Here is a 17,669-nt window from a genome sequence, read left to right as displayed (position 1 = left end):
TTTGCTTTTCTTCTCCTCATTGGATTTTTCATGTTCAAAGTTGCAGAAGCCAGATTACAAGCCCATTTTGGTTCAACTTCAGCAACTGTGCATTGCATTGCCATGTAATGTGATGCAATGCTATCTTTCTAGCTCTCCCTTTTTACTTCCTTTTGGATAAACAGACATATTAGGCAAGCATTTTGGAGCTTTCACCTAAATAACTACAGGTGGTGAGATAAGCTGCACAATATAATTGACCTTTCAGTATATTGTTGCACACACACCATCTATTTAGCAAATGCCCTTGTTATCAACAGCAGCCTTTTAAACTCACCTGAGCTAACAGGTATGTGCGCTGGTTACTCTGCTGCGCTTAAAATTTCTTTTTTGGTTTGCTACAATGCCTTTTCTGAAACGTTGTCTCCCTCTGCTGGAACACTGACTTCTTTCATTTAATGCCTGCAGACTATAAAAGAGAACCCAACCCAAAAAGTTTGGTTGATTAGTCTGTGGCATTCTGTTAAACTGTTGCTTATGGCGGTCTCTGTGAGCTTCTCAGCGACATTCAGCCAGCCAGGTATCCTGCCTGCAGTAGATGGAATGTGGCAATGGAACGCTGGCTGCGCGTGTCATAATAGGCTCTGAGCCTTTATATACCTGTGCACAGCAGCAGCCACCTTCAGTCTGCTGCTGGACAGCCAGCAGCAGCAGCAGCAGGAGAGGTATGTAATCAGGAGCCCTCCTGCTAAGGGTAGACAGCTGCTCGTTCCACCCCACCCCCCGCCTTAATTGGTTCTCCTCCCTTCCAACGGTGTTGAGGCGGGTGGGAACAGCAGGGGGTGAAGGTGCTGTGTTTAAAGAGGTGGAGTTATGCAGATCTAAAACGCGTGGATTGCAGCAGCAGCAAGCCGAAAAGTGCAGGCATGTAAGGGATCTAGAGGTTGACAACATGTCTTCTTAACGGGAGTCCAGGAGCTCATCTCCACAAATGGACTTTTCAGGATCCTTGGGTGGCTCCGTAGTTTGAAACCAATTCTGGTTATCGCTTCTCGGCCTTTTGGCTAAGATCAAGTGTAGTATCTGTTCTTATCAGTTTAATATCTGATACGTCCCCTATCTGGGGACCATATATTAAATGGATTTTTAGAACAGGGAGATGGAAAAAGAGCTTGCTCTGTCCACTCCACGCATTGACCTGGTATTGCAGTATCTCCAGGACCGGTGCACCCCTTCTTTAATGCAGTTTCTAAAATCAGAAAGAATTGAATTCAATGTTTTTTGTTCATTTTGCTTGTTTGTCGGATTTTGGGATGGACTTTTTAGCTTTGCTTTTCTTCTCCTCATTGGATTTTTCATGTTCAAAGTTGCAGAAGCCAGATTACAAGCTCATTTTGGTTCAACTTCAGCAACTGTGCATTGCATTGCCATGTAATGTGATGCAATGCTATCTTTCTAGCTCTCCCTTTTTACTTCCTTTTGGATAAACAGACATATTAGGCAAGCATTTTGGAGCTTTCACCTAAATAACTACAGGTGGTGAGATAAGCTGCACAATATAATTGACCTTTCAGTATATTGTTGCACACACACCATCTATTTAGCAAATGCCCTTGTTATCAACAGCAGCCTTTTAAACTCACCTGAGCTAACAGGTATGTGCGCTGGTTACTCTGCTGCGCTTAAAATTTCTTTTTTGGTTTGCTACAATGCCTTTTCTGAAACGTTGTCTCCCTCTGCTGGAACACTGACTTCTTTCATTTAATGCCTGCAGACTATAAAAGAGAACCCAACCCAAAAAGTTTGGTTGATTAGTCTGTGGCATTCTGTTAAACTGTTGCTTATGGCGGTCTCTGTGAGCTTCTCAGCGACATTCAGCCAGCCAGGTATCCTGCCTGCAGTAGATGGAATGTGGCAATGGAACGCTGGCTGCGCGTGTCATAATAGGCTCTGAGCCTTTATATACCTGTGCACAGCAGCAGCCACCTTCAGTCTGCTGCTGGACAGCCAGCAGCAGCAGCAGCAGGAGAGGTATGTAATCAGGAGCCCTCCTGCTAAGGGTAGACAGCTGCTCGTTCCACCCCACCCCCCGCCTTAATTGGTTCTCCTCCCTTCCAACGGTGTTGAGGCGGGTGGGAACAGCAGGGGGTGAAGGTGCGGTGTTTAAAGAGGTGGAGTTATGCAGATCTAAAACGCGTGGATTGCAGCAGCAGCAAGCCGAAAAGTGCAGGCATGTAAGGGATCTAGAGGTTGACAACATGTCTTCTTAACGGGAGTCCAGGAGCTCATCTCCACAAATGGACTTTTCAGGATCCTTGGGTGGCTCCGTAGTTTGAAACCAATTCTGGTTATCGCTTCTCGGCCTTTTGGCTAAGATCAAGTGTAGTATCTGTTCTTATCAGTTTAATATCTGATACGTCCCCTATCTGGGGACCATATATTAAATGGATTTTTAGAACAGGGAGATGGAAAAAGAGCTTGCTCTGTCCACTCCACGCATTGACCTGGTATTGCAGTATCTCCAGGACCGGTGCACCCCTTCTTTAATGCAGTTTCTAAAATCAGAAAGAATTGAATTCAATGTTTTTTGTTCATTTTGCTTGTTTGTCGGATTTTGGGATGGACTCTTTGGCTTTGCTTTTCTTCTCCTCATTGGATTTTTCATGTTCAAAGTTGCAGAAGCCAGATTACAAGCTCATTTTGGTTCAACTTCAGCAACTGTGCATTGCATTGCCATGTAATGTGATGCAATGCTATCTTTCTAGCTCTCCCTTTTTACTTCCTTTTGGATAAACAGACATATTAGGCAAGCATTTTGGAGCTTTCACCTAAATAACTACAGGTGGTGAGATAAGCTGCACAATATAATTGACCTTTCAGTATATTGTTGCACACACACCATCTATTTAGCAAATGCCCTTGTTATCAACAGCAGCCTTTTAAACTCACCTGAGCTAACAGGTATGTGCGCTGGTTACTCTGCTGCGCTTAAAATTTCTTTTTTGGTTTGCTACAATGCCTTTTCTGAAACGTTGTCTCCTTCTGCTGGAACACTGACTTCTTTCATTTAATGCCTGCAGACTATAAAAGAGAACCCAACCCAAAAAGTTTGGTTGATTAGTCTGTGGCATTCTGTTAAACTGTTGCTTATGGCGGTCTCTGTGAGCTTCTCAGCGACATTCAGCCAGCCAGGTATCCTGCCTGCAGTAGATGGAATGTGGCAATGGAACGCTGGCTGCGCGTGTCATAATAGGCTCTGAGCCTTTATATACCTGTGCACAGCAGCAGCCACCTTCAGTCTGCTGCTGGACAGCCAGCAGCAGCAGCAGCAGGAGAGGTATGTAATCAGGAGCCCTCCTGCTAAGGGTAGACAGCTGCTCGTTCCACCCCACCCCCCGCCTTAATTGGTTCTCCTCCCTTCCAACGGTGTTGAGGCGGGTGGGAACAGCAGGGGGTGAAGGTGCTGTGTTTAAAGAGGTGGAGTTATGCAGATCTAAAACGCGTGGATTGCAGCAGCAGCAAGCCGAAAAGTGCAGGCATGTAAGGGATCTAGAGGTTGACAACATGTCTTCTTAACGGGAGTCCAGGAGCTCATCTCCACAAATGGACTTTTCAGGATCCTTGGGTGGCTCCGTAGTTTGAAACCAATTCTGGTTATCGCTTCTCGGCCTTTTGGCTAAGATCAAGTGTAGTATCTGTTCTTATCAGTTTAATATCTGATACGTCCCCTATCTGGGGACCATATATTAAATGGATTTTTAGAACAGGGAGATGGAAAAAGAGCTTGCTCTGTCCACTCCACGCATTGACCTGGTATTGCAGTATCTCCAGGACCGGTGCACCCCTTCTTTAATGCAGTTTCTAAAATCAGAAAGAATTGAATTCAATGTTTTTTGTTCATTTTGCTTGTTTGTCGGATTTTGGGATGGACTCTTTGGCTTTGCTTTTCTTCTCCTCATTGGATTTTTCATGTTCAAAGTTGCAGAAGCCAGATTACAAGCTCATTTTGGTTCAACTTCAGCAACTGTGCATTGCATTGCCATGTAATGTGATGCAATGCTATCTTTCTAGCTCTCCCTTTTTACTTCCTTTTGGATAAACAGACATATTAGGCAAGCATTTTGGAGCTTTCACCTAAATAACTACAGGTGGTGAGATAAGCTGCACAATATAATTGACCTTTCAGTATATTGTTGCACACACACCATCTATTTAGCAAATGCCCTTGTTATCAACAGCAGCCTTTTAAACTCACCTGAGCTAACAGGTATGTGCGCTGGTTACTCTGCTGCGCTTAAAATTTCTTTTTTGGTTTGCTACAATGCCTTTTCTGAAACGTTGTCTCCTTCTGCTGGAACACTGACTTCTTTCATTTAATGCCTGCAGACTATAAAAGAGAACCCAACCCAAAAAGTTTGGTTGATTAGTCTGTGGCATTCTGTTAAACTGTTGCTTATGGCGGTCTCTGTGAGCTTCTCAGCGACATTCAGCCAGCCAGGTATCCTGCCTGCAGTAGATGGAATGTGGCAATGGAACGCTGGCTGCGCGTGTCATAATAGGCTCTGAGCCTTTATATACCTGTGCACAGCAGCAGCCATCTTCAGTCTGCTGCTGGACAGCCAGCAGCAGCAGCAGCAGGAGAGGTATGTAATCAGGAGCCCTCCTGCTAAGGGTAGACAGCTGCTCGTTCCACCCCACCCCCCGCCTTAATTGGTTCTCCTCCCTTCCAACGGTGTTGAGGCGGGTGGGAACAGCAGGGGGTGAAGGTGCTGTGTTTAAAGAGGTGGAGTTATGCAGATCTAAAACGCGTGGATTGCAGCAGCAGCAAGCCGAAAAGTGCAGGCATGTAAGGGATCTAGAGGTTGACAACATGTCTTCTTAACGGGAGTCCAGGAGCTCATCTCCACAAATGGACTTTTCAGGATCCTTGGGTGGCTCCGTAGTTTGAAACCAATTCTGGTTATCGCTTCTCGGCCTTTTGGCTAAGATCAAGTGTAGTATCTGTTCTTATCAGTTTAATATCTGATACGTCCCCTATCTGGGGACCATATATTAAATGGATTTTTAGAACAGGGAGATGGAAAAAGAGCTTGCTCTGTCCACTCCACGCATTGACCTGGTATTGCAGTATCCCCAGGACCGGTGCACCCCTTCTTTAATGCAGTTTCTAAAATCAGAAAGAATTGAATTCAATGTTTTTTGTTCATTTTGCTTGTTTGTCGGATTTTGGGATGGACTCTTTGGCTTTGCTTTTCTTCTCCTCATTGGATTTTTCATGTTCAAAGTTGCAGAAGCCAGATTACAAGCTCATTTTGGTTCAACTTCAGCAACTGTGCATTGCATTGCCATGTAATGTGATGCAATGCTATCTTTCTAGCTCTCCCTTTTTACTTCCTTTTGGATAAACAGACATATTAGGCAAGCATTTTGGAGCTTTCACCTAAATAACTACAGGTGGTGAGATAAGCTGCACAATATAATTGACCTTTCAGTATATTGTTGCACACACACCATCTATTTAGCAAATGCCCTTGTTATCAACAGCAGCCTTTTAAACTCACCTGAGCTAACAGGTATGTGCGCTGGTTACTCTGCTGCGCTTAAAATTTCTTTTTTGGTTTGCTACAATGCCTTTTCTGAAACGTTGTCTCCTTCTGCTGGAACACTGACTTCTTTCATTTAATGCCTGCAGACTATAAAAGAGAACCCAACCCAAAAAGTTTGGTTGATTAGTCTGTGGCATTCTGTTAAACTGTTGCTTATGGCGGTCTCTGTGAGCTTCTCAGCGACATTCAGCCAGCCAGGTATCCTGCCTGCAGTAGATGGAATGTGGCAATGGAACGCTGGCTGCGCGTGTCATAATAGGCTCTGAGCCTTTATATACCTGTGCACAGCAGCAGCCACCTTCAGTCTGCTGCTGGACAGCCAGCAGCAGCAGCAGCAGGAGAGGTATGTAATCAGGAGCCCTCCTGCTAAGGGTAGACAGCTGCTCGTTCCACCCCACCCCCCGCCTTAATTGGTTCTCCTCCCTTCCAACGGTGTTGAGGCGGGTGGGAACAGCAGGGGGTGAAGGTGCTGTGTTTAAAGAGGTGGAGTTATGCAGATCTAAAACGCGTGGATTGCAGCAGCAGCAAGCCGAAAAGTGCAGGCATGTAAGGGATCTAGAGGTTGACAACATGTCTTCTTAACGGGAGTCCAGGAGCTCATCTCCACAAATGGACTTTTCAGGATCCTTGGGTGGCTCCGTAGTTTGAAACCAATTCTGGTTATCGCTTCTCGGCCTTTTGGCTAAGATCAAGTGTAGTATCTGTTCTTATCAGTTTAATATCTGATACGTCCCCTATCTGGGGACCATATATTAAATGGATTTTTAGAACAGGGAGATGGAAAAAGAGCTTGCTCTGTCCACTCCACGCATTGACCTGGTATTGCAGTATCTCCAGGACCGGTGCACCCCTTCTTTAATGCAGTTTCTAAAATCAGAAAGAATTGAATTCAATGTTTTTTGTTCATTTTGCTTGTTTGTCGGATTTTGGGATGGACTCTTTGGCTTTGCTTTTCTTCTCCTCATTGGATTTTTCATGTTCAAAGTTGCAGAAGCCAGATTACAAGCTCATTTTGGTTCAACTTCAGCAACTGTGCATTGCATTGCCATGTAATGTGATGCAATGCTATCTTTCTAGCTCTCCCTTTTTACTTCCTTTTGGATAAACAGACATATTAGGCAAGCATTTTGGAGCTTTCACCTAAATAACTACAGGTGGTGAGATAAGCTGCACAATATAATTGACCTTTCAGTATATTGTTGCACACACACCATCTATTTAGCAAATGCCCTTGTTATCAACAGCAGCCTTTTAAACTCACCTGAGCTAACAGGTATGTGCGCTGGTTACTCTGCTGCGCTTAAAATTTCTTTTTTGGTTTGCTACAATGCCTTTTCTGAAACGTTGTCTCCTTCTGCTGGAACACTGACTTCTTTCATTTAATGCCTGCAGACTATAAAAGAGAACCCAACCCAAAAAGTTTGGTTGATTAGTCTGTGGCATTCTGTTAAACTGTTGCTTATGGCGGTCTCTGTGAGCTTCTCAGCGACATTCAGCCAGCCAGGTATCCTGCCTGCAGTAGATGGAATGTGGCAATGGAACGCTGGCTGCGCGTGTCATAATAGGCTCTGAGCCTTTATATACCTGTGCACAGCAGCAGCCACCTTCAGTCTGCTGCTGGACAGCCAGCAGCAGCAGCAGCAGGAGAGGTATGTAATCAGGAGCCCTCCTGCTAAGGGTAGACAGCTGCTCGTTCCACCCCACCCCCCGCCTTAATTGGTTCTCCTCCCTTCCAACGGTGTTGAGGCGGGTGGGAACAGCAGGGGGTGAAGGTGCTGTGTTTAAAGAGGTGGAGTTATGCAGATCTAAAACGCGTGGATTGCAGCAGCAGCAAGCCGAAAAGTGCAGGCATGTAAGGGATCTAGAGGTTGACAACATGTCTTCTTAACGGGAGTCCAGGAGCTCATCTCCACAAATGGACTTTTCAGGATCCTTGGGTGGCTCCGTAGTTTGAAACCAATTCTGGTTATCGCTTCTCGGCCTTTTGGCTAAGACCATTTGGTTGCAGCCTGATAGGTGCGAGTTCTCTGGAGGAATCCAGGCCTTTTTGCGAAAGGATTTGGCGATTTTCTGTGGTATTATACCGACAGGTTTTGAAGATGAACTTCGTGAAGAATACTATCCGAATTGGAGTGGATCCATCAGTTTCCGAGAGGAATAATGTGTCCTTCATCGTGGAGAAACTTTTGGAAGGAAAAGCTGGAGCAAAACGAGGCGACTTCTACAGCGTCAACGAGTTTCCTAAATCAGGTACATATGACGTGACTTTTGTAGAAGAAAATACCTGCCTTGATGTGTTTGAGTGGCTTCGGAGTCACACTGATGATCCTTTCTTGGAAGGGGTGTGGTTTGAACCCTTGTTTGGACTTCAAGAAAAGATTGTGTGGGTAACAGTTTATAACCCTTTTACTGAGCCAGCATTGCTTGAAGGCTTCCTTGCACGGTACTGTGATTATGTGCGTAAAGGGGAAAAGCAGTTTAATTCTTTAGGTATTTTCAACTGCAAATACAAGTTTCGGGTGAAACTGAAGAAGGATCCTGGAAGTGTGGGAGGCTTTAGACATCCTCCTGCGAATTTTTCTGTGGCGGGACATAGGGGCTTCCTTTACTATGTAGGGCAGCCTATGTATTGCAGGAAATGTTACTGCTTTGGACATGTGCAGGATGCATGTAAGAAAGGGCAATGTTGCCGTAACTGCAAAGAGGAGGGGCATGTGGCAAGTGCGTGCCCGAAGCCCAAGGCTTGTGACATGTGTGGAAGTGGTGAGCACATGTTTAAAGATTGCCCGCAGGGTGTGCCCAGGAAAACTGATAAGGAGAGGAAAAAGGAGGAGGAGGAGAGGAGGGTTTTGCAGCAGATAGAAAGAGAAACTGCTAGAATGGAGAGAGAGCAGAGGAGGCGGAGTGAAAGGTCTGCCCCTGAAACTGTGAGTCTGAGGCCTGCTTACCAGAAGGAGAAAAAGGCACCTAAAATGGAGAAGGAGCTTGTGAAAGAATTGAGGAGAATGGAGGGGCAGATGAATGCAGCGGGAGAAGGAAGGTGTCCGGATACGTTGGACTTTCAGGACGTTGTAGATGCTGCAGATTGTATGGAAACTGGGGAAGGGTCATCACACCCTTCAGATCCTGAGAATATTGAGGAGTACTTCTCCGATGAGGGTGGGGGGAGTAGAAAATGTCACAGGGAGGGTGGTGGGGCAAATGATGAAGAAGATATCAAGGCACCGCAGCGAAAAGTGGGTGCCAAGAAAGCAAGGTGGGGTGATGGTGATGCTGCTAGCGGCTCGGAAACGAGTTGCTCGGTTCAGATGGTGGAAGAAGATAGTGGGGGTGCTGGTTAAGGTTGCCTTGCAATATGCGTGATAATGCCTATTATAAGCTTTGACTTAAGTCAAAGGCTTTTTCTTGTGAGTGGAGTTTTTGCAGTGTTTTTGTAACTTTTCTGTTTTCGTTTTTTTTAGGAGGTTTAAAAAAGGAAAAAATGGGTTTTACTATAATTTCACAAAATGTGAGAGTGTTTAAAAATAAGGCCAGGAGGGCTGCAATTTTTGATTTTTTGGCTATGAAGAATGCATCGATTTTTTGTTTGCAAGAGTGTGGAGTGGTGGATGGGGTGAGAGGAGATGAATGGTCTCATGGAGCATCTGTGTGGTCGGGGAGTGCATGTAATAAAAATGATGGTGTGGGGATTTTAGTTAAAGGGAGGGAGGTGGTTTTGAGTGATTATGTGGTGATTGATGTGGGGAGGTGCATTTTAGCAAATTTTGAGTATAAAAATGTTAAATTTTGTGTTATTAATGTTTATGCGCCGGTGGAGAAAAATGACCGGAAAAAGTTATTTGAAAAAATTAAACTTTTTGTTCCGGGAAGAATGCCTGTGGTGATTGTGGGTGATATGAATTGTGATGTGGGGAGAGTGAATGTGGATGTGTCTGGGAAAACTTTGTTAGAGTTGGTTAGTGATTTTGATTTGCATGATATGCAAAGTGTATGTAAAGTGAGGCCTTTGTTAAATACCTTCTTTTCCGAAAGTGGAAGAATACAATCTAGATTGGATTACTGTTTTATTTCAAAAAATATGATTCCTGTTGACTATAAGCAGGAGAATGTTTTGTTTTCAGATCATGTGTGCATGTCGTGTGAGTTGGATGTGAATGTGAATGGGGTGTTTGGGAAAGGTTTGTGGAAGTTGAATGTTAAGTTATTGGAGTATGAGGAAGTAAGAAAGGAATATGCAAGACGGTATGAGGAGTGGTGTGAGTGTAAAAATGGTTTTGGGAATGTTTGTGGGTGGTGGGATTGGGTTAAAAAACAGACAAAAATTTTTTTCAAAAATTTGGGTTATAAGATGGCAGCAGTCAAGAGGAGACATTTTGTGAGTTTAAATGCACGTTTAAGTTTCTTGTATAAATTGAGGGAGGGAGGGATGGAGGTGGAGGAGGATATTTTACAAGTGAAAAAGGAGGTTCATGAGTTCTTGTTGGAAAAATGGAGGAGTATTGTCTTTAGAGCAAAAGTTGATAATTTGGAGTATGATGAAAAATGTTCACGTTTTTTTTTCAAGAAGGTTTTTGGGAAAAAGCAAAATATGTGTGTGTTGAATGGAGCAGATGGAAGCGAGGTGAGTGGAGAGGATATGTGTGAGGAAGTGGCAAAGTTTTATGAGGATTTGTATGCTGTAAAGTGGAGGGATGAGTGTTTGGAGAATGATGTTTTGAGTACGTTAGAGAGTAAATTGAATGAGGCGGAAAGAGAGAGGCTGATGGATGCTGTGACAAGTGATGAAGTATGGAAGGTTATGTGTAGTATGGCTTTGAATAAGACGCCGGGGGAGGATGGTCTTCCAGTAGAATCTTACCGCATGATGTGGGATGTGATTGGGAGTGATTTTGTGGATTTTTGTAAGTATATGTGGGAAAATATGGAGGTGGCAGGTAGTATGCGTGCAGGTATGGTTGTATTGATTCCGAAAAAGGGTGATTTGAAGAGTCTGAAAAACTGGAGGCCAATAACATTATTGAACTGTGATTATAAGATCTACGCAAAATTAATGGCAAATAGGATGCGTGATGTGATAGAGAGTGTGATTGGGGATGAGCAGTGTTGTGCAGTACCTGGGAGACGGATTCACGAGTGTGTGTGTATATTGAGAGATTGTCTATGGGATTGTATGAGCCGGAAGAAGAGTGTGTTTTTGTTGAGCCTGGATTTTGAAAAGGCGTATGATAGGTTGTCGCATGGTTTTTTGTTTAGAGTGTTGCTGAGAATGGGTTTTCCTGCTGATTTTGTTGGGAGAGTGAGAAGTCTATATACAGATATTTATAGTTGTGTTTTAATGAACGGTTATGTCGGTAGGAGAGTGAATGTGCATTCGGGCGTGAGGTAGGGGTGTCCGTTATCCCCTGTGGCTTTTATTTGTGCAATTGAACCTTTGTTGTGTATGTTGAGGAAGGATAAAGTGGTTCGAGGTGTGCAAGTGCCGGGAGGTGGAGGAAGAGAGTGGAAGGTGAGTGGTTATATGGATGACGTGTGTGTATTATGTGATTCTGAATGTTCGGTGAGGCGGGTGAAGTTGTTAGTGTCTATCTTTTGTGGTGCGTCTGCATTTAAAGTGAATTGGGAAAAGAGTGAGTGTAAGGTTTTTGGAAGTGGTATTTTGAGTAGAGATGTAGGTGTGAACGTAGTGAGTGGGCCCATTAAGGTTTTGGGAGTGAAGTTTTCAGAAAGATTGGATGGGAAAGAAAGTTGGGATGACGCGAAAGAGAAGGTTGAAAAGAAGTTATGTTTTTGGAAGTTGAGAAGCCTTACTTTCTTTGGAAAAATCTTAGTCATTAAAAGCGTGGTGTTGCCTATTTATTTATATGTTGCAGTTGTGTTTCCACCAGGTTATATGGTTTTGAGAGGATTGAATAGGATTTTGTTTGTTTTTTTGTGGAATTCTAAAATGGAGAGGGCGCGGAGGGAAGTGTTGGTGAAGCGTATGGAGAAAGGTGGTTTGGGTTTTCCAAATTTAGAAGTTTTTTTGGGTGTGAATATTGTGGTGTTTGTGCTGAAAGTGATTATGGGCGATGGAAAGTTTTCATGTATGTGTGGATATTTATTTGGGGCTTATTCTTTTCGTTTGAAGTGGAGAGAGAGGGATTTGCGGTGTCCGGTTGCTTTTGAGGTGCCCGTGTGGTATGTGTGGGTTTATAAGTTTTTGGTGAAGTATGAGTTGTGTGATGTGGATGTGAGGTTGTTGGGAAATAAGAAGGCTGTGTACAGGATGATTGAGTGTAGAGAAATGGAGAGTGGAATAAATTTGGTGAGAGGGTGTGATGTGCAAAAAGTATGGAAGAAGGTGCGGATGGGTGGTATGACAAATAAGCAGAGTGAGGTTGTGTGGCAGTCTTTGCATGGAGTGTTGCCAGTAAGAGAGTTTCAGAGGAATAGAGGTTTAGTGAGGAGTGAAACGTGTCCAAGAAATGGCTGTGGTGGAAGGGAAAGTGTGTTGCATGTTTTTTGGAATTGCCAGTATGCTAGAGATGTGATTGGGAGAATGGGGCCTTTGTGTAAAGAATTGTGTGGTGTGAATTTGTTGTCCTTTGAGTTGTTTATGTTTGGTTTGGGAATATGTGATGGGACGAAGGAAAGAGTCTTGTGGTTGATGCTTGCGTGTATAAAGGAAGTGTTATGGGATGTGAGGAATGTGTATGTGTTTAAAAGGAAGGAAATTGCTGTAAAGGATAGTGTGAAGGTGATTATGGGGAAGATGTATGTGTGTTTCCTATGGGACAAAAAGAGGAGAGGGGAAGTGGATGCGGAGGGAATATGGAAAGTTAAAAAGTGGAGATATTTTGTAAATACTTCTTGATCTTGTTTTCTGTGTAAGGTTTAAAAAGAAGAAATAAAAATTTTCCGGTGATGATGGGAGCAGCATTTGTGTCGTTGAGATGATGCAGCTGTTTGGAAGGAAGTTCCTTTGGTCGTGACTATAGACCGTGGATTTCCCCATCTGAGGGAAAAAAAAAAAAAAAAAAAAAAAAAATCTGTTCTTATCAGTTTAATATCTGATACGTCCCCTATCTGGGGACCATATATTAAATGGATTTTTAGAACAGGGAGATGGAAAAAGAGCTTGCTCTGTCCACTCCACGCATTGACCTGGTATTGCAGTATCTCCAGGACCGGTGCACCCCTTCTTTAATGCAGTTTCTAAAATCAGAAAGAATTGAATTCAATGTTTTTTGTTCATTTTGCTTGTTTGTCGGATTTTGGGATGGACTCTTTGGCTTTGCTTTTCTTCTCCTCATTGGATTTTTCATGTTCAAAGTTGCAGAAGCCAGATTACAAGCTCATTTTGGTTCAACTTCAGCAACTGTGCATTGCATTGCCATGTAATGTGATGCAATGCTATCTTTCTAGCTCTCCCTTTTTACTTCCTTTTGGATAAACAGACATATTAGGCAAGCATTTTGGAGCTTTCACCTAAATAACTACAGGTGGTGAGATAAGCTGCACAATATAATTGACCTTTCAGTATATTGTTGCACACACACCATCTATTTAGCAAATGCCCTTGTTATCAACAGCAGCCTTTTAAACTCACCTGAGCTAACAGGTATGTGCGCTGGTTACTCTGCTGCGCTTAAAATTTCTTTTTTGGTTTGCTACAATGCCTTTTCTGAAACGTTGTCTCCTTCTGCTGGAACACTGACTTCTTTCATTTAATGCCTGCAGACTATAAAAGAGAACCCAACCCAAAAAGTTTGGTTGATTAGTCTGTGGCATTCTGTTAAACTGTTGCTTATGGCGGTCTCTGTGAGCTTCTCAGCGACATTCAGCCAGCCAGGTATCCTGCCTGCAGTAGATGGAATGTGGCAATGGAACGCTGGCTGCGCGTGTCATAATAGGCTCTGAGCCTTTATATACCTGTGCACAGCAGCAGCCACCTTCAGTCTGCTGCTGGACAGCCAGCAGCAGCAGCAGCAGGAGAGGTATGTAATCAGGAGCCCTCCTGCTAAGGGTAGACAGCTGCTCGTTCCACCCCACCCCCCGCCTTAATTGGTTCTCCTCCCTTCCAACGGTGTTGAGGCGGGTGGGAACAGCAGGGGGTGAAGGTGCTGTGTTTAAAGAGGTGGAGTTATGCAGATCTAAAACGCGTGGATTGCAGCAGCAGCAAGCCGAAAAGTGCAGGCATGTAAGGGATCTAGAGGTTGACAACATGTCTTCTTAACGGGAGTCCAGGAGCTCATCTCCACAAATGGACTTTTCAGGATCCTTGGGTGGCTCCGTAGTTTGAAACCAATTCTGGTTATCGCTTCTCGGCCTTTTGGCTAAGATCAAGTGTAGTATCTTTTGAAAAGGCAGTTTTGTCCTTGGGCTGCCCTAGTAAATTGATGCATATTACACACTGGTTTGGTGCACTTGTTAGTACGCCAGGTGGCTCATAGAGTTATCTGATGGAAAACATGGCCCTCCAGGATCGAAGTCACTAGGCTGGGTAAGTGTGAGGGCTTTGGAGCAATGTGCCCCAGGAGTAGGCGCCCTGGTGGGAGTCCAAGCTTACTGGGACTGGGAACCCCGGAAAGACTTGGCTTCGTAGCACGCCGCACCTTTGCCAATCATACTTTCTGAGCAACCCCCCCTATTCCTGGCCTCCGGGCTAGGAAGGGGAATTTTTATAAACCCGGTCGGAGGTCCGGTCAGCTTTGGGCTGAGAAACCAACACAGGCTCCAGCTCCACTAGGGTGGCAGCCTAGATGGAAGCTGGGAGCACGAAAACGGCTCTTCTCCGGCTTCGGCTAGGGAGAGCATCGGAGATCCCTGACCCTCGCTGTGGCCTTCTGGCTCGGAGGGATGGGGATGGTTTATTGGGGACCCTCTCCTCCGGGAAGGGTCCACATGAATCCTCGCCTCGTGCGCTGTTTTGGTGTGACTTCGGTCACATTTTTCAGTGCCTTGGATGCAGCTTCAATCAAAAAATCTGTTCTTATCAGTTTAATATCTGATACGTCCCCTATCTGGGGACCATATATTAAATGGATTTTTAGAACAGGGAGATGGAAAAAGAGCTTGCTCTGTCCACTCCACGCATTGACCTGGTATTGCAGTATCCCCAGGACCGGTGCACCCCTTCTTTAATGCAGTTTCTAAAATCAGAAAGAATTGAATTCAATGTTTTTTGTTCATTTTGCTTGTTTGTCGGATTTTGGGATGGACTCTTTGGCTTTGCTTTTCTTCTCCTCATTGGATTTTTCATGTTCAAAGTTGCAGAAGCCAGATTACAAGCTCATTTTGGTTCAACTTCAGCAACTGTGCATTGCATTGCCATGTAATGTGATGCAATGCTATCTTTCTAGCTCTCCCTTTTTACTTCCTTTTGGATAAACAGACATATTAGGCAAGCATTTTGGAGCTTTCACCTAAATAACTACAGGTGGTGAGATAAGCTGCACAATATAATTGACCTTTCAGTATATTGTTGCACACACACCATCTATTTAGCAAATGCCCTTGTTATCAACAGCAGCCTTTTAAACTCACCTGAGCTAACAGGTATGTGCGCTGGTTACTCTGCTGCGCTTAAAATTTCTTTTTTGGTTTGCTACAATGCCTTTTCTGAAACGTTGTCTCCTTCTGCTGGAACACTGACTTCTTTCATTTAATGCCTGCAGACTATAAAAGAGAACCCAACCCAAAAAGTTTGGTTGATTAGTCTGTGGCATTCTGTTAAACTGTTGCTTATGGCGGTCTCTGTGAGCTTCTCAGCGACATTCAGCCAGCCAGGTATCCTGCCTGCAGTAGATGGAATGTGGCAATGGAACGCTGGCTGCGCGTGTCATAATAGGCTCTGAGCCTTTATATACCTGTGCACAGCAGCAGCCACCTTCAGTCTGCTGCTGGACAGCCAGCAGCAGCAGCAGCAGGAGAGGTATGTAATCAGGAGCCCTCCTGCTAAGGGTAGACAGCTGCTCGTTCCACCCCACCCCCCGCCTTAATTGGTTCTCCTCCCTTCCAACGGTGTTGAGGCGGGTGGGAACAGCAGGGGGTGAAGGTGCTGTGTTTAAAGAGGTGGAGTTATGCAGATCTAAAACGCGTGGATTGCAGCAGCAGCAAGCCGAAAAGTGCAGGCATGTAAGGGATCTAGAGGTTGACAACATGTCTTCTTAACGGGAGTCCAGGAGCTCATCTCCACAAATGGACTTTTCAGGATCCTTGGGTGGCTCCGTAGTTTGAAACCAATTCTGGTTATCGCTTCTCGGCCTTTTGGCTAAGATCAAGTGTAGTATCTGTTCTTATCAGTTTAATATCTGATACGTCCCCTATCTGGGGACCATATATTAAATGGATTTTTAGAACAGGGAGATTGAAAAAGAGCTTGCTCTGTCCACTCCACGCATTGACCTGGTATTGCAGTATCTCCAGGACCGGTGCACCCCTTCTTTAATGCAGTTTCTAAAATCAGAAAGAATTGAATTCAATGTTTTTTGTTCATTTTGCTTGTTTGTCGGATTTTGGGATGGACTCTTTGGCTTTGCTTTTCTTCTCCTCATTGGATTTTTCATGTTCAAAGTTGCAGAAGCCAGATTACAAGCTCATTTTGGTTCAACTTCAGCAACTGTGCATTGCATTGCCATGTAATGTGATGCAATGCTATCTTTCTAGCTCTCCCTTTTTACTTCCTTTTGGATAAACAGACATATTAGGCAAGCATTTTGGAGCTTTCACCTAAATAACTACAGGTGGTGAGATAAGCTGCACAATATAATTGACCTTTCAGTATATTGTTGCACACACACCATCTATTTAGCAAATGCCCTTGTTATCAACAGCAGCCTTTTAAACTCACCTGAGCTAACAGGTATGTGCGCTGGTTACTCTGCTGCGCTTAAAATTTCTTTTTTGGTTTGCTACAATGCCTTTTCTGAAACGTTGTCTCCTTCTGCTGGAACACTGACTTCTTTCATTTAATGCCTGCAGACTATAAAAGAGAACCCAACCCAAAAAGTTTGGTTGATTAGTCTGTGGCATTCTGTTAAACTGTTGCTTATGGCGGTCTCTGTGAGCTTCTCAGCGACATTCAGCCAGCCAGGTATCCTGCCTGCAGTAGATGGAATGTGGCAATGGAACGCTGGCTGCGCGTGTCATAATAGGCTCTGAGCCTTTATATACCTGTGCACAGCAGCAGCCACCTTCAGTCTGCTGCTGGACAGCCAGCAGCAGCAGCAGCAGGAGAGGTATGTAATCAGGAGCCCTCCTGCTAAGGGTAGACAGCTGCTCGTTCCACCCCACCCCCCGCCTTAATTGGTTCTCCTCCCTTCCAACGGTGTTGAGGCGGGTGGGAACAGCAGGGGGTGAAGGTGCTGTGTTTAAAGAGGTGGAGTTATGCAGATCTAAAACGCGTGGATTGCAGCAGCAGCAAGCCGAAAAGTGCAGGCATGTAAGGGATCTAGAGGTTGACAACATGTCTTCTTAACGGGAGTCCAGGAGCTCATCTCCACAAATGGACTTTTCAGGATCCTTGGGTGGCTCCGTAGTTTGAAACCAATTCTGGTTATCGCTTCTCGGCCTTTTGGCTAAGATCAAGTGTAGTATCTGTTCTTATCAGTTTAATATCTGATACGTCCCCTATCTGGGGACCATATATTAAATGGATTTTTAGAACAGGGAGATTGAAAAAGAGCTTGCTCTGTCCACTCCACGCATTGACCTGGTATTGCAGTATCTCCAGGACCGGTGCACCCCTTCTTTAATGCAGTTTCTAAAATCAGAAAGAATTGAATTCAATGTTTTTTGTTCATTTTGCTTGTTTGTCGGATTTTGGGATGGACTCTTTGGCTTTGCTTTTCTTCTCCTCATTGGATTTTTCATGTTCAAAGTTGCAGAAGCCAGATTACAAGCTCATTTTGGTTCAACTTCAGCAACTGTGCATTGCATTGCCATGTAATGTGATGCAATGCTATCTTTCTAGCTCTCCCTTTTTACTTCCTTTTGGATAAACAGACATATTAGGCAAGCATTTTGGAGCTTTCACCTAAATAACTACAGGTGGTGAGATAAGCTGCACAATATAATTGACCTTTCAGTATATTGTTGCACACA

The 17,669-nt window shown here is 44.3% G+C and overlaps 9 non-coding genes and 1 pseudogene across 9 annotated transcripts; all 10 read left to right on the top strand.

Annotated features, from left to right (window-relative positions):
• The first annotated feature begins 1,023 nt into the window (after positions 1 to 1,023).
• LOC141191944 (U2 spliceosomal RNA) lies at positions 1,024 to 1,214 on the top strand. Its single transcript, XR_012265640.1, has one exon. It is a non-coding gene; the product is annotated as a U2 spliceosomal RNA (small nuclear RNA).
• Positions 1,215 to 2,329: 1,115 nt separating this feature from the next.
• LOC141191943 (U2 spliceosomal RNA) lies at positions 2,330 to 2,520 on the top strand. The gene has a single exon (XR_012265639.1). It is a non-coding gene; the product is annotated as a U2 spliceosomal RNA (small nuclear RNA).
• Positions 2,521 to 3,635: 1,115 nt separating this feature from the next.
• Positions 3,636 to 3,826, top strand: LOC141191942 (U2 spliceosomal RNA). Its single transcript, XR_012265638.1, has one exon. It is a non-coding gene; the product is annotated as a U2 spliceosomal RNA (small nuclear RNA).
• A 1,115-nt stretch (positions 3,827 to 4,941) lies between these two features.
• On the top strand, positions 4,942 to 5,132 carry LOC141192052 (U2 spliceosomal RNA). The gene has a single exon (XR_012265746.1). It is a non-coding gene; the product is annotated as a U2 spliceosomal RNA (small nuclear RNA).
• A 1,115-nt stretch (positions 5,133 to 6,247) lies between these two features.
• On the top strand, positions 6,248 to 6,438 carry LOC141191941 (U2 spliceosomal RNA). The gene has a single exon (XR_012265637.1). It is a non-coding gene; the product is annotated as a U2 spliceosomal RNA (small nuclear RNA).
• Positions 6,439 to 12,571: 6,133 nt separating this feature from the next.
• LOC141192173 (U2 spliceosomal RNA) lies at positions 12,572 to 12,765 on the top strand. Its single transcript, XR_012265845.1, has one exon. It is a non-coding gene; the product is annotated as a U2 spliceosomal RNA (small nuclear RNA).
• Positions 12,766 to 13,880: 1,115 nt separating this feature from the next.
• Positions 13,881 to 13,996, top strand: LOC141192196 (U2 spliceosomal RNA; annotated as a pseudogene).
• Positions 13,997 to 14,520: 524 nt separating this feature from the next.
• LOC141192118 (U2 spliceosomal RNA) lies at positions 14,521 to 14,702 on the top strand. Its single transcript, XR_012265810.1, has one exon. It is a non-coding gene; the product is annotated as a U2 spliceosomal RNA (small nuclear RNA).
• A 1,115-nt stretch (positions 14,703 to 15,817) lies between these two features.
• On the top strand, positions 15,818 to 16,008 carry LOC141192069 (U2 spliceosomal RNA). The gene has a single exon (XR_012265762.1). It is a non-coding gene; the product is annotated as a U2 spliceosomal RNA (small nuclear RNA).
• Positions 16,009 to 17,123: 1,115 nt separating this feature from the next.
• LOC141192068 (U2 spliceosomal RNA) lies at positions 17,124 to 17,314 on the top strand. Its single transcript, XR_012265761.1, has one exon. It is a non-coding gene; the product is annotated as a U2 spliceosomal RNA (small nuclear RNA).
• Positions 17,315 to 17,669: the final 355 nt, after the last annotated feature.

This window comes from Phyllobates terribilis, unplaced genomic scaffold (assembly GCF_046119375.1).
Source record: "Phyllobates terribilis strain yellow unplaced genomic scaffold, ASM4611937v1 Scaffold_52__1_contigs__length_9100884, whole genome shotgun sequence".
In the NCBI taxonomy this organism is placed as follows: Eukaryota; Metazoa; Chordata; class Amphibia; order Anura; family Dendrobatidae; genus Phyllobates; species Phyllobates terribilis.
The sequence above is the reverse complement of the archived record's forward strand: the minus strand, read 5'-3'. Positions and strand labels throughout refer to the sequence as shown.